Below are 15766 nucleotides of genomic sequence, written 5' to 3' on the forward strand. Positions count from 1 at the left end.
CTTAATGCTGCTAGCCCGTTCACATTCCATGTCATTATCCTAATGGATCTGGTATTAGTTCTGTTGGGGGATCCTGTCATTCCAATTGTAAGATGGGTGTATCAGAGGGAGTTGTGTGTGTTCTGCCATGGTGTATTGCATCCATACGATGGGAGTCAGACCCTGACCTAAAGTGTGCATTAACTTCCAGGCCCGAATATAAACAAGAACCTTCTTAGAACAATGAACTAAACAAACATTTACAAATTCCCCTACCCCCTCCCCATACTCCGCCCCAACTCAAAGTACCTGTCGCCTGAACATCCGTCGGAGCTTAACTAGAGTCTACTCCAGACTGCAATTAACAACACTTACAACGTCCACGGCTGTTCCCACAGAGCTGGGGGGCTTCGTTTGAACAAGGTGGCGGGTTATGTGTCTTCATCCATGTCGAATGTCTTTTGCGTTACTTTCGTATGTCGTAGGTCTGTTGCTGCTTTGGTGCCGGCTTGCAAGTGTGTAGTGCGGCGCTAGTTCTAGTTTCAGCCCTCCCCCTCATGCGGAGGTAAGATTCCGTCTTGGTCCAGTGGTTGCTCAGGAGGGGGCTCTCTGACTGGTAGGATTCCGAGGCACCCATTTCTGTTTCTCCTAGTCGCCCTCCAATCGCCATCTATGTGCAGCTCTGCCCATCTCCAGGCCTCTTTCGCGTCGGTAAAGTGGACTGTCGTCCCTTTATGGAAGATTTTCAGTTGAGCTGGAGAGATTAGGCCGTATTTCACATTCAAGGAGCGCAGTTGCTTTTTAAGCTGGTCAAATGACTGTCTTGCCTTTTGCACTTCTCTTTTATAGTCTGGGAAAAAGGCTATCCTTGAGCCATTATGGGTTATCGTGCCTTTTGTGCGTGCCATTTGTAGCAGTGCATCCCGGTCTCTATAGTTCAGGAATTTTGCTACCACTGTGCGTGGCGGAGTGCCGGGTATTGGGCGTCCAGTGGGTACTCGGTGAGCCCTTTCTATTGAGAAACCTTTTTTGTCGTACAAGTCTGTGAGCCACTGCTCCAGAAATAGCTCCATGCTGGAGCCTTCGGTTTTCTCCGGCAATCCTAGGATCCTTACATTGTTCCGTCTCGATCTGCCCTCTCCTTCATCCACCTTCCCTTCCAGTACTTTTAGGTGGGTTTTAGGTGGGTTGTTGCTCTATTTAGCTGCTGTTCTAGGTTCCTCAGCCCATCCTCTGCCCCAGATATGCGCTGCTCTGCCTCTCCGGTGCGAGAGGTTAGTTTCTGGAGGTCATTGCGTAGCAGGGAGATGTCCACGCTAATACCATCTATTTTCTGCTCCATGGAGGAACGTGAGTTGGCGATTGCTGTCATGACGTCCTTCAAGGATATTGCGTCCCCTTCCTCCCCCGTTGTTTCTAGGTGGGTTTGTTCTGCCAGTGTATTTGTCACCGATGTGGTAAATTGATCAATCCTATTTTGGGTTCCCGGCTTTTTGGTTTTTTCTTTGCCCATCTTGGAGACTCGTGGATGTGCACAGTGCATTTTGCTTTGCTCGTATTTGGGCGTGTTGGGGATTGCTTATTTTGTTGGCAAATATCGCGGAGAATTGGCAGATTGTTGCTGCTCGTACGGGTGCCCTTCGGGAGTTGCACACAGGTCTTACTCCCGAGGTGGTCCAGTTATTCCCAGTGAACCAGTGGGTCTTTTTCTACCCATTACCTATGTAGGGCATTCGTGGCCTTTGGTTTGGTGCGCTCTGGAGTGTGGGTTTACTCCCCTGGTGTAGTGTGTTTACTGTGCTTTCCTGCCGCTGGGTATTGTCTGGGCATACCCCGATTTGATGCGTTCCTGGGTAAGTGTCCACTGTGGTGTAGATTATAGGTAGTTTTCAGGTAGTTTGCTGTCTTTTGTGTGGCTTTCGGCCTTCCTGATTTTTGGGATTATAGGGGTTTAGTGGAGTAGCTGCTTGATTCGCTCTGGATGCAGGCCCCGCTTTCTGTTTTCTGGCCCGATTGTTCCTGCAGGCCTCACCTCGCCGTTCCCCAGTGGCAGCAGCACTCACTCTTCCTTCCGTTTTGGAATGATTAACGTGTTGGATGTCAGGGTGCCCCGGCCCGGCCGTCACCCCCTGTCGAAAGCGACGCCTTTTGTCATTTTTTGGGCTTTTGAGCAGGCACTCCACGGGGTGTGGGTGGTCGGTGCCCCCGCTCCACAACCGCCTTGCGTTTTGTTTGAGTGGGTTCGTGGGGTTTCAGCCGCGCCCGGCTCTTTTTGTCGTGTAACACGCGGCTGTTTCCTTGCGTTTGTTCCTCTCTTGTGCCCCTTTCCACCTGGGGTGTCCCTCTCGGTATCGGCTTTACTCGTCGTGGGCTCGCCCGTTCCCGATGCTTTGGCGAGGGAGAGGGAAAGGGCGCGGGTGTCGGCTGGTGCTCAGATGCTACGATCCGTCACCCCCTCTCCTGCCGCTTATGTGTCACAGGCTGGCCCCAGGGCGGCCCTGCCCTCCGCTGTGTCTCGCTTGCACCCACCTCCTGCAGGGAGTCGCCGTGCACCGTCTCCTCTCGCCTTTCTCCTCCTGGCCGCTTCCCGATCAGGCAGTTTTATTATGCCGTCTAAGCTGCGTACTGCGGCGCCATCTTGGAAACGAATCTTCGACTTGCCTCGGAAGCTTCCCGGCTCGCCTGCCGCCTCAGTCCTCCACTTTTCGCAACGATTTCCGCTATTATTGGTAACAGCAGATTCTCTCCCGATGGGTATATTTTTATGTCGATTCGACACGGATGACAGGCTGTTTTAATCCAGGATATATGCTGCGGCAGCGGGAGCTCGGAGGCTCGGAGCTCGGAGGCTCACGTCCGCATCGCTCTGGTGCTGGCCACGCCCCCGGATCACTGCAGGATTGATCAAAGTGCACATCACACAGAAAAGAAACCACTGCTGCAATATTGAAAGATGCCACAGACTGCGTGGCTATAAGAAGGGCATCTCACACCACACGGGGCATCATGTCTTTGTAGGAGGTCAGAGTTGCTCCCTCATAGCAGACTCCAGTTCCACTCACCACTTTTCTTAAGAAGCCTCTGCAGTCGTGGACCCCCTTGTACTATGCTGTCTCTACTCAGAGATCTCACCCCAAGAGCCCTCACAGGAGCTCCAGCTGCAGGTGGACTGAAGGGGCCCCACCGTGGGAGTGCAAGCTTCGCCTTACTCACTGCCACCAAATTTACCCCCTGCGTTCTGCATCCTCCCACCAACATGACCACCTCTGTCTCAGATGTATCAACAGCCGCCTGATCCACATCACTCTTCGCAATGTATTCCTCTGACAAATATCTTATCCTTAGACTCATGGATCCTCATTGGAATGTGTAGGAAAAGTGAATATCCCCTGCCTAAAGCAGGGCTCGCAATTGGGTGTGCTTGCATCCCAGCATGAGCACTCCCATACTTCCAAATCCCACTCACTGTAAAAGGAGAAATGTTGCTGTCCACAAACACCAAGCGAGTTGGATTTATTGTTATTTATTTAGTGGATATACAGCAAATGGTGTTTCAAGGTGCCACAAGACAAAAAAGGGGGAGACAAAGGAGAAAGATGTCAATAGGGGTCCTACTAGGCCTTGTGACATTCAGATCGTGCAAGTGCAGTTACAAGAAGTATGAGGGAGGGGAGGGTGTCGGTCTGCACGAAATGCAAAGTGCTAGGGTGGGAAGGGACGTGAAGGGTAGAGAGGGGAGAGCACAAGTGAAAAAAGGGGTTTATGGGAGGTGGGAGAGGGCAACAGGGGCTAGACAAGTGCTTAGAGGAGGCCAGGAGGGCTAGTACGTGGGATTGTATTGGGTAGGAAGAACAGAAATTGAGTCTTGAGGAGCTTCCGGAAATTGAGGAGATTTGGCTCAAGCCTGAGAGGGACAATGAGACCATTCCAGAGGGAGACTCCTGTGGAGGAGAGGGATCTACACCCCACTCTCTGCTTAGAGAAGCGTCTGATCTGCAGAGATTTGGAGCTAGAAGACCACAGGGCTCTAGCAGGGAGGTATTTAGGGAGAGGGAGTTGGATGTAGCGGGGTCCCAGGCAGCAGAAAGGATTGTGGATGATGCAGATGGTCTTGAACTTGATCCTATCAGCATCCGGGAGCCAGTGGAGAGATGAGATTGTATGGCTGGAGAGATGTAGTCCCTTGCCTTGAGGCCAAGGATAAAGCTTGCAGTCTTATTCTGGATTAATTGAAGGAGGCGAAGGGAGGAGTTAGGAAGATCGAGGAAGAGGCTGTAGCAGTAGTCCAGCCTGGAGAGGACCAGAGGTCTAGAGACATTGAGTTTCTGGGGGAAGGTGAGCAAAGAGAGAATGCCTCTGAGGGGGTGCAGCGGATAGTGGGCCTTCTTGGCAGGGTCCGCGATGTGAGGAGAGAAGGATGAAGAGGAGTAAAAGATGACACAAAGGTTTTTTGCCTCACAAGAGGGGCAGAGTTAGGGACCCATTGAGGGCGGCCAGAGGGTAGGAGGGAAGGAGAGAGCTGGGGTCCCAATGAGGAGGATCTCAGTCTTACTGGCATTAAAGCAGAGATCATTGGTGGTGACACCATACATGAATAGCAGTCATACAGTTAGGGATGAGAGAGGAGGAAGAGGAGGCAGAAGAGGGAAGCTTGAAGGAGAGTTGCGTGTCGTCTGCATAACACTGGAATTGAGGAGAGAAGGAGGAGAGCAAGTGAGCCAGAGGGGCAAGGTAGATGTTGAAGAGCCACGGCGAGAGGATAGAGCCTTAAGGTACGCCGCAGTTGGAGAGTGTGATAGGGGAGAGAAAAGGGCCCAGTTGAACCTGGGAAGATCGATCGAAGAGTAATGAGGTCAACCAATCCAGTGCCAGGCCTGTGATGCCAAGGGTGTCACAGAGCTGATTTGTCAGGGTGGCATGATTGACCATGCCAAAGGCAGAGGCAAGATCCAGAAGGATAAGAACGGATGGAGAGTTGGAATCGAGATTTGAGAGCAAGTCTTTACGGGTGTTCACTAGATCAGTTTCCGTGCCTCTGGCTGCTCTGAAGCCAGACTGGTGGTCATGGAGATAACCAACAGATTCAGTGTGTTGAGATGACCAGCTTCTCCAGGAGTTTGCCCAAGAAGGGGGTAGTGGAGATAGGGTGGTAGTTTGCCAGGCAGGAGGGGTCGGCAGAGGGATTTTGAGGAGTGGATGCACACGGGAGTGCTTGAGGGGTAGCAGGAAGGAGCCAGTGGCAAATGACTGGTTACAGAAATCTGCCAAGGCTGGTGCACAGGAGGGAATGTTGTCCTAGATAGTTCTGGAGGAGCAGGGGAGCACCTGTTTGGAGGAGACTTTCATAGAGAGGACTTGTTCAGAGACCTCATCCAGTGCTATGGGTGAGAAAGAGGAGAGTGGGAGGAGGGGCAAGGGAGGCCTGAGAGCTGGGGAGGGTGTAGGAAGGGGAGTAGAGGAGTGTGTGGACAGGATGTCCTAGGTTTTGGTTAAGAAGTGGGGGGCCTGTGAAGTACAAAGGGTGAGGGATGGCAAGGGAGAAGTTAAGACTGCAGTAGGATTGACAAGTTCCTTGCAAATTATAAAGATTTTGCCATGTTTTTAGTGGCCTCAGCGATGCAGACTTGGATATGGGCCCTCTTCTTTGAGCGGATGGAGAGTCTGTATTGCCTTTGGAGGAGGTTTTGATGGATGTCATTCTCTATATAGGGAATACAAAGTAGTTAAACATAACAATAAAAGAATAAAACGTTTGTGACGCTGAAAACTTCAAAAACAAATCATTTGCTTCGAAAGAATGTGGGAAATAAAATGAGATGAAAAGAAGGCGCCAGGGGTGACCGGGAGAGGAGTAAAGAGGAGCAGAAAATCAGAGTACCAAATTTAGTGGCAAAAAACGTTATTATTTCGGAAAATATGGGACTCCTTATTGAAAACCTCGAATCTTAATACTGATTCCGAGGTCGTATTAGTTTGGGCCAATGCTTGCGATCGAATTTGATATGGTCAACAGATATCTTTGGTTATTGCGACAACCAATTTAATCAAAAATGTTTTGAATCTCGTTAATGCTAAATGGCAGGTTTAGGTTTGGTTTGCATCTTAAATGGATTAGTACCCAGTGAGGATCAATCAGATTGTTACGAACAATCTGATTGGCCCTCGCTGGGTCCTTTAACCGGCCGCCAAAGACTCACCTTCCAGAACTTGCGTCCCTTTGCACGGCGACCATTTTATTTGTTTACTTTTTTTGCATTCATTTCTCCCCTATCCCCGGTAGCCATTTGGTTTGCTTTTTTTTCTGGAGTTCAGAAACAGTTTCTCCACCATTTCTCAACTCGAGAAAAATTACTATTGGTACTCGGTACAACGTGCCGGGTACTAATAGCAATAGAACCCAAGGAGGGTTAAGTAACTATCGCCCGGGGAATTACCCGACCGGTAATGCCGCCCTCCTCGGGTTCTGTTGCTTAAGTGAACAGTTTGTAAAGTGATTAATTTCATTGAATTTGTACTATATTTGAAAAATGAACTGTGTGAAAAGTTGAAACTTGTTTTAGCTATAAAACACAATGAAAAAAATTGAAAATCAGAGTAGCCACAATAAAAGGGCTAAGAACCTCGGGGTCATCTTTGACTCCAGCCTTTCCTTCTCCGCCCACATCTCTGAGGTCTCTAAAAAGTCACATTTCCTACTGCACCTCCTCAGAGGTACTCTGCCTTTCCTCTCCTTCCCCCAGAAGCTCATGGTATCCCAAGCTCTGGTTCTCTCAAGTTTGGACTATTGTAACAGCCTCTTTCTAAATCTACCTGCCTCTACTCTCCGCCCTCTGCAACTAATCCAGAACAGGACTGCAAGACTTGTCCTTGGCTTCAAGCCCTGGGATTGTATCTCTCCAGCTCTGAAATCTCTCCATTGGCTCCCAGTGGACGCAAGGATTAAATTCAAAACCCTCTGCATTGTCCAAAAGGCTTTCTGAGGCCTGGGTCCAAAATACCTTCAGCTATCCCTCCGCAAATACCTCCCCTCTCGAGCTCTACGCTCCTCTACCTCCAACTCCTTCAGGGTCAGTTGTTTTTCAAAGAAACTAGCTGGGGGTAGATCTCTGTCTTTGGCTGGGGCCTCCCTCTGGACCAGCCTCCCTGCCACTCTAAAACTTGAGGAGAACCCTCTCTGGTTCCGGAAGCACTTCAAGACCTTCCTCTTTTCTTCTGCCTTCGCTCCCCCTCTCCCCTGCTGATCTGTTCTCTCTTGGCATCATGCACCTGGCCACCCTCTGTCATCCGGGCTCAGCTACCTGCTCACCTCGCCATCCTCCCACACTGCCTCTGGGCTACCCCTTGCACTGGGGTCTGTATCTGTACCCATACAGCCCCCCGCCCCTTTTTCTTCCTGCACTTATCAGACCTACCTTGTCTGCTGCCTTAAACATAGCACTTGCAAATTGCTGGCTGCACTACCACTGTTTGTTGGCTTTATTATTTATTTATGGTTATTCATCCGTTTCTCCTCTGCTTTGCACTTTCCACTTCTCCCCCCTTCATGCACTTTTCCCCTCTCCCTCTCCCATGCACTTGCGCGTTCTCAATGTCACTGGGCCTAGTAAGATCGCTGTTTTGTTCTCACCTGTTCCCCTCCCTTGCCTTGTCGCGCTCTGAAACACTTGTGTACGAGCGCGATAGAAATAAAATATCAGTATCAATTGTGCAGAGGCCCTCAGAGTTTCCTGTAGGCCAGTACACCACTGGCCACAAAGATTTGTGTGAGAGATATGCCTCCAACGGTTCTAAACTGAAAGCACAGAAGGGGCACTCACATAGCCACAAAAATCAGGACTAATGATGAACACAGTGTCCTTGCAGAGGGCATAGCAGGGTGGACTCATTCTTCTTGCCGGTTTCTGAGTTTTGCCTGGAGGCATTGTGCTGTGCATGCTGCTGACATGTAACACCAGTTTTCTCTGAGGCTTTTTATTAAAGGGCTTCATTCGCAAAGATATGCATTGAAACAATTCAGCAGATACATGTGAGTGTCTCAAATTTGCACCTGGTGCCTTACACCTGATTCACAGACCTTTTTATCAGATCAAATCAGGGAATGCAAAGATAATGCGTGCCTCTCAAAGGCTGTTCCTAAATTGTGAATTGTTTGGCTGGCAACACACTGGGCCTCATCACGGGTCCAGCGGTAACCCTGCCGGTGCTACCGCCGGTGCTACCGCCGGACTGCCGCCGGACCTGTAATTATTTGTAACTTCCGTGATGAGTCTGCCTGCCGTGGTGCTGTGCCGGGCAGGGTCAGACCTGTCGGGCATGTCGGCTCCGGCAGGCAGACCTGTAATATGCTGATCCGGAAACAAGGGTGCCGGTAAGCTTAGTCAGTATGAGGCCCACTGTTTGTTATCAGGCAATGCAGTTGTTTTATTTGTATGTTTTCTATAGAATGTTAACGTCTGCTGTATATATTTTAAGGTAACACTGTCATCTAGTGGTTATTTTAAGAAATGCAATAAATAATCCAAAAGGCGTTCTTTGTAGGTCATCCACTTGGAACTATATCAATCAGGGCTGTCCATGAAACCAACTACCATTCCTGGAAATGTATTAAAGAGTTTGTCAAAAAAGAAAAAACATTCAATCAGAAATGGGTGTCTAATTATAAAAAAAACTGGTGGCATTACAGATCAAAGTGCTAGATAGAAATAGAATCGCATTCATGTTGAAAATGCAGCAACCATTTGATATCAGTTTGTGGATAAGAATCACTCCTATACATCAATTTTTTGGTTGAATTTATTTTAATATCTTATGTTTTCTTATTATTATTTGCAATTGTAAATACTCTAACTTTTGTTCAATACTGTATCCTTAGTCTATGTTCAAATCAATAAAAGAAAACGACACCTGAAGTCAGAGAGAAGTAGATAATATCATATTCAACGACAACATGCAAACGTAAGCAGCCAATTTGTCAACACACTCTCCTTACCCGTCTGCATTAATCTCCCAGTGGATGGGGGTGGGGCAGTCGGGCCTATGCAAGTTTTATACTGTGAATGCACCCTCTCCACACCTTGATGACAAAGTTGAATTGTGGTGTGAGAGGTTTGTGAATATAATTTAGCTCTGGGTTTCTGCGTCTGGTAATGTGCCCAGCCAGCTCGCCACCCTTCAAAAGTCCAGCCAGAAATGAAACCTAAGTAGGGTGACCATATTTGAAAAGTAAAAAACCGGGACATGGCAGCTAACATAAAAGTAGGACTAACTCTTGAAAGTGGCTGTCAAGGCACTACACTTCAGTAGCGGTTGGAGGAGGAGCGAGTTTAAGTGTTACTGTTCAAATAAACACATATTATAATTAATTTATCACAACCTAACACTTTCGTTGTTATGCACAATACATACCTTAAGAAGGGGCAGAGACCTATAACATTACCCCCGGACAAATGTTCAAACGCCCTGCTTAACAGTCTTCAACTAGATGAGGAGGTCTCCTGATCATGCGCTGGGGTTGTGCGCTTCTCACGCAGTGTCTTGTCGGTCCTGATGCCTCGAGTGCCTCTGGCACCCAGTGGGGGACCTATTCTGTGGGAGTAAACAGTTCATCCCACGGCTCCCTTGGTTCGGGATCAGGTTCAGGAGGGGGTCATTCACAATCCTCTCTTTCGATGAGGTGCTTGAACTGCAAACTGTTTCTCGTGACTTTGCGGCCTGCGTTTTGGGTGGTCACCCATGGTTGCTTTAATGGCGACAACGTTCAGTGGTTTCTGAGCATATTTTGCATGAGTTTTTCTTGGCATGGCTTGTTGAACGAGGACCTCGTCTCCCACTTGGAAGTCTTTGGGCACAGCTCTTCTTCTCATGTCTGAGTCCGCCTTTCCCTGTTCTTTCCTGTCAGTGTCCCTTCTTATGATTTCTGCAACCCCTTCCTCTTGGGCATTAGGATGTCTCACGATGCGGGTGTGTACCTCGTAATGTATCATCAGTTCTGCCGCCATCTTGTTGGTGGCCTCATGTGGCATGTTACGATAGTCTCGTAGTAGCCTGCATAGTGCTTGATGTGGGTTGGTGCCTTCTATGCGGGCTCTTTGGACTGTCTTCTTGATGGAAGCCAGGAATCGTTCGGCCATTCCATTGGCTTGTGGTCATCGTTAAAACTTTGTGCATATGTTGTCACTTGAAGTGTCTAATAGAGTGCAGGGGTAATGTCGCCCCCCATTGGAAGATCCTCAAGTTTGTTTTCTCAAGCGTCGGCCTCTCGGGAATCTGCAGAAATCCCTGCTCCACCATGATGTTGACTGTTGCACCAGAGATGACTAGAAAACAAAACTGTCTGTTCCCGATATTGACTGCTATTCTGGCCGTCTCTCTCCCCTCCTGGTCATCCTGGATTTGATGTATTTGTCCTGGTATGCCTAATTTTATTCATCCCTTCTGTGAGAGGGCACAAACTGCTGGTGTTCATTGTAGTCCGGATATGATTGTGGGGGTTCATCATACTCGTCCTCGAATCAGGGGGGTAAGGGGGCGATCGTAGTATTCATAGTTGTGGGCATAATCTGGTGGGTGGTACTCTTCCACAGCTCTGACGTATCGCTGTTGTTCTGCATGGTACAATTGCAATAGGGCACACTGTTTGTGGTTTTGTATGTTTGATTCCGGTTTGGTTTCTCATTGTGCCTTAGCCAGGTAGAAGCCTTAGAGCTACCTCTTTTTTTTTGTGCATCCTGGATGGTAGAACCTGCTTTGGTAGGCTGGGCCTTATGGGGGTTGTCCATACATCCTGTTTTGTGGTTGCGCATTCATTCTTGGGTTGGGGAATGGTCTCCCTTCCCTGCAGATGGATTGGAAATGGCCTATTCTCTCCCGCAGTTGGTGCATCTTTACAAAAGGGCGGGGCAAGTCCCTGAGTGTGGGAAAGCCTTTCCACAGCGGTAGCATTGCCTTTGTGGTCTGGGCCCTGTCTGGCTGGCCACTTTGTAGGATGCAGCCCCTCTGTCTCCTGGTCGCTGGGGTGTTGGTTGGACAGCATCAATGAGTTAAGTTTTGTCCTTTTGTGCGTTGAGGCTGCCTGTTATGGAGGCTTCTTGTGTGTCTACTCTCTCAAAGATTCACACCAACTCACTCACTTCGTCAATCGAGAGAGACTTCTTCAGCAATTGTTTTCTGAGGGCTTGTGATAGGCATCCCTCTATCACACATAACCGTATTGCTTCGTCCACGGAGAATGCATTGAACTGACAATGTGCACTCTTCACCCGAAGGCGGGTGATACATTCGTCGACAGTCTCTTCCGCCCTCTGCGTACACTGGTGAAACATGTACCTTTCATAGTCTCGATTTGGTTCAATTATGATTTTTCTGTTTAGGGCAGTGATTAGGGAGGCAAAATCTGGTTGGTCTTGGGGGGGAACAGTCTTGACAATGGTCTTTATTTCACTGCCAACCAGATTAATAAACATGTCATGTAGGTTGGGTGATTTCTCTTCACCCACTGCTTTTACAAAATGGTTAAAGTCCTCCATCCATTCGATCCACCTCGGACCTTTGTCCGCTTGAGGAGTCATGGTGAATTGGAGTGGCATGCACAGCAAGGCTGCTTTGGACATGGGTGCAGGGGGCGGTGTCCCTGGGTTGCTCATGGTGGCAGGTGTGATAGTTGAAGTATGGGCCACACTCTTGCGCTGGCTCCCTGTTGTGGTCAACGCAACAGTGTTCTTGATGAAGCTGGTCAGCTGCTTGTGGTTCTTCTACCAGTTTGGGACTGGGACCTGGGCAAATTACTGTAGGTGCGGCTGCCGTTTATAGCGCAAGTGTGCCTTGTGGACTTTTTGTGATGGTCGTTATGCAGGGACTCTTCATGGGTTAATGATTCCTGAATGTTCGTTTTCCCCCTCTTTTTTCCTTTATTTTTATTTTTATTTTTTTGTAGTTATGCAGGGACCCTTCTTGGGTTAACGTTTCCAGAATGTACGCTTTCTCCCTCTTTTTCTATTCTAGTGAACTCCCATTCAATAGAATGGGAGTTCACTTGCTTTCTGCACATTCGTATCTCTTTGTCAATCTTTGCCTCTAGGGAGTAGCCGTTGTGTGGAGGAGACTGCCTGTCAACGTAGCAGGTCGCTGCTTGTTAATCAAGGATGCAGCTTTCAAATTACAGACCTGGACGTGCTGCGCACCAGCACATGTCGTTGCCGCATGTTACTAAGGCCGCTGGTGGAGTGCCACGCGGCAGACATGGTGGACGGCCGTGTCTCTCTCCCTCTTATGGAGCGCTGCACAGAGGACGTCTTGGGGTCTGCTCTTCTTCTGCCCGGGACCGGGCATGGCACTGTGCCGCAGGATCGCCGGCACCTAGGAAAAGTAGGCGGAAAGCGTATTCACTCTGCAGGAATGAGTGGTGCGGTGGGATCACCCGCCAACTTGTGAGACTCCAGTCCGTTGGAGGAAGCCTTGTTGCCAGCTCTTACGCACAATACATACATTAAGAAAGACATGGCACCAGAGGTTTGGATAAAGCTTCCTCGCTTTACAAACTGTATCTACGTTCTCCCGTTTCCCCTCATCACCCCTCCCCTTCCTTTCTCATTCAACTCCTTCCTGCCAAGCTCATGTCTCTCCCTTAAAGGGGCAGAGACCTATAACAATCTTAATTTGTAAAATGAGGCATTTCTTCTGTGTGAGATTGTGCATTCATGCCTGTCAGCTATGAAGAACGATTACCAAAAATCGGGACCACGGCAGTTTCCGATGGAAACATAATCTTGAGAAAGGGGGACAGAGCAGCAAAAACCGGGACAGTCCCGGCAAAACCAGGATGTCTGGTCACCCTAAACCTAAGTTAACTTGGCTTGGTCTTTGGGTTGGTCTTTTACTGACAAGGGCTCATCACCTCGTGTCATCATGTTGGATGACACGACGTGATGAGACACAGTCGGAAGGGCTCGCATCACACAGCCTGCAACGTCATCACGTCTGATGGGTCCCTCTTCATGCAACATATAATCACATTGGAGGAAGGCACAAGCATACTATAGTCTGTCCCGAAATAATCACTGGAAGAATCAAGGATGCTTGAATCACAAGCTGTGCCAGGTCGGATATTAATTATAGTAATATGCTTCTATATCGCCGTAGGAGTATCAGAGCTCCTAGGCTTGTGGAGTGACACACTGTGCCGCAGCCAGGTGTAACCAGCCCTTAGTCTGCTGGAAGAAAGAAAATAAGCAAGGGGAAGATAAGAGGAAGGAAAAGTGGGATATAGAAGCTTTGAACACAAGGAGGGGGTGATGCAATGGGGGAAGAATGTTTTGTGAGAGCATGGGCGCATTTTGATCATGTTAGGTGAACAAAAGGTTCAGGTGATATGGTGTGGAATGAGGGTCATCTTGACCTGATACTGCATTTCATGGGTCTTGTCACAGCTGTGCCGCTGTCATCCTGCTCCCCACCTGCCACTCCTCGTCAGTCCCTCGCTCCATATCAGTTCCACTAGTGCTTTGCACTTTGTATCACAATGTACAGCCTCCCAATAATCATTTCTTAAATTGAGCTACAATCAATCCAAAGAAAATTTTTGTTCGTTTTTAATATAATGGTTTGTCACTAATAATTTAAAAAAAACAAGTTCTACAGCACTCAATTGACATAGCCTACTAAAATTAGCAATAGTCAAATAGCCATTGTTTTTTCGAAGATAGTTATCTAATAACATGCATTTGAGGACTGCAAATGCATGTTATTAGATAACTATCTTTGAATACAATGGATGCTTCTTAATCAAGAAAATGGCATTCAGCAAAATTGTGCACTTGTCCTAATGTGGCACCGAAATGTGCATGTGTAGGGAATCAATGGCAGTAATGAATACAAGGGGGTTTAATGTATCTGTGAAGTAATAAGAAAAACTGCTCTCATATAAAAAACAAATCATGTATCTACAATGTTTGAAAATTACCTAGACAAAGCCCAGGTGGGGGAAACACTGGCAGGGCTGTCCAATGAGTTACTGTTGGACTTCTTTGCCTATATGAAATGTTCTGTCCCAGTTATGGGATTTTCTTAGCTATTCGAATGGGTTTGTTCTGCCTTTGTGAATATATGGCTATTTGACTGTTTCTCATCTGAGTAGGATGGGTTTTCTCTGCCAACGTGATTGTTTTTTCCAAGGTATGAGATTTTCTCAGCCGCGTTAATGAAGGTCTTTCTAGTTATGGCTATTTGACTCTTGCTCATTTTAGTAGGATGCGTCAATTGAGTGCTGTACAGCTTGTTTTTTTTATTATTGACACGCCATTATATTAAAAACTAACCAACATTTTCTTTGGATTGATGGCTGCCCAGTTTAAGAATGTATTTATTTATTTAGCATTTATATAGCGCTACGAACCCTCAGGTATCTGAGCGCTGCTTATTACCCACGGTGTGGGTGCTCATTTATCGACCTCAAAATGACGAAGGTTGGCCCTGCCAGAATTCGAACCTGCGTCAGCAGGCTCTGCACAGACGTCAAAGCGAGCGCTCTACTCGCTGTGCTATCGGACCTATTGGGAGACTATACATTTTGATCCAAATCACAAAGTGTCTGGACCTTCCTTTTCATGTGGTCATATATATAAGTTGCTGGTAGTGTTCCATCCTCCAGACTATTGCTGCTGTAATGGATGCCCCTATGAAATAGTTCTATGTATGGATAAAAACATTTTATTTTAGGGGAGCGCAGTGTCTTTTTATTTTATCAGCCCGCAGGCATCGAGGCGCTGTTATAGGAATTGTTTTTTTTTTTTTTTTGCATAATTCTTTTTGTTAATCTTAGTTGCGTATTTATAACGCGCTTAAACACCCAGAGGTTTCTAAGCGCGGACGCAGGGATCGAACCTGTGTTGCTTCCTGTCGTCTTGCTTCCATGGCGCGCACTTTGCCGTTAAGCTATCCTCCCGTGCCTCAACACTTTAGCTTTTTAGCATTACAGTTCCACTAGTAACCCTCACCATTTTATTAAAGCATTCCCCCCACAGGGGACAACCCCATGATCCCTAGCTTTTCTTTATCCTCCTCCTTGCCCCTCCTCTTTCAGCACCCCCAGCCTTCTGCCGATGATTGTGATATCCACGCCACGCCGCAATGACCTGCTCCCCTGGTTGCTTCTGTTCTCAACATGCTTCACAATCTTGATTCTTTTTACCCCCATTGCTCTGCAACTCTGAACTACTTCCCCCCCCAATAGCAAGAACATTCTGACTGTAAGCGTCTTTACAAGCACCTTCAAGGTACGCTTCTGGGAGTGGAAGGTGACCCAGGCCCATACAGCAGTAGCACGCCCAGCAGTATCCACACCCTAGCCTGCACTGTCCTTCAGATTCGCAAATACTGTTTTCTCTTTATGTATTGACTGTCCCTTTGTGCTACTCCCTGTTTCTGGTTCCAATACTTCCCCGCCAGCATCTGGGTTATGGTGGCGGGGAAGCACTCATCACTTGAACCCCTCCTGCCTCCTACATGACCAATACAGCGCTTCTTGTCGAATCGCCTTGTTCCTCATTATATAGCTACAAATACAGAATTCTAAACCACTACCTATCAACTGTTTCCCCTGCAGTCTCAGCTCCGGCACAGTTACATTGAGTCACATTCCGAGTTTGGGTTATTTCCCCGAGAATTACTGCTAAACGCGGATACCGTTACCACTACTCTGCCTGGCCGATTTACCACCGGATTATGAGGTGGGGTAACAGCAGTGTTAGTCCCCATTCATGGAGTCCATAGAGTCCATGGGACACCATGGGGC

At 48.0% G+C, this 15766-nt stretch overlaps 1 protein-coding gene across 1 annotated transcript in view; it reads right to left on the minus strand.

Annotated features, from left to right (window-relative positions):
* ALDH8A1 (aldehyde dehydrogenase 8 family member A1) overlaps window positions 1–15766 on the minus strand; it is a 189828-nt gene that overhangs the window by 119716 nt on the left and 54346 nt on the right. The gene's annotated exons all lie outside the window — the stretch shown is intronic.

The sequence above is a fragment of the Ambystoma mexicanum genome, chromosome 4p (genome assembly GCF_040938575.1).
Source record: "Ambystoma mexicanum isolate Mex_15411 chromosome 4p, UKY_AmexF1_1, whole genome shotgun sequence".
In the NCBI taxonomy this organism is placed as follows: domain Eukaryota; kingdom Metazoa; phylum Chordata; class Amphibia; order Caudata; family Ambystomatidae; genus Ambystoma; species Ambystoma mexicanum.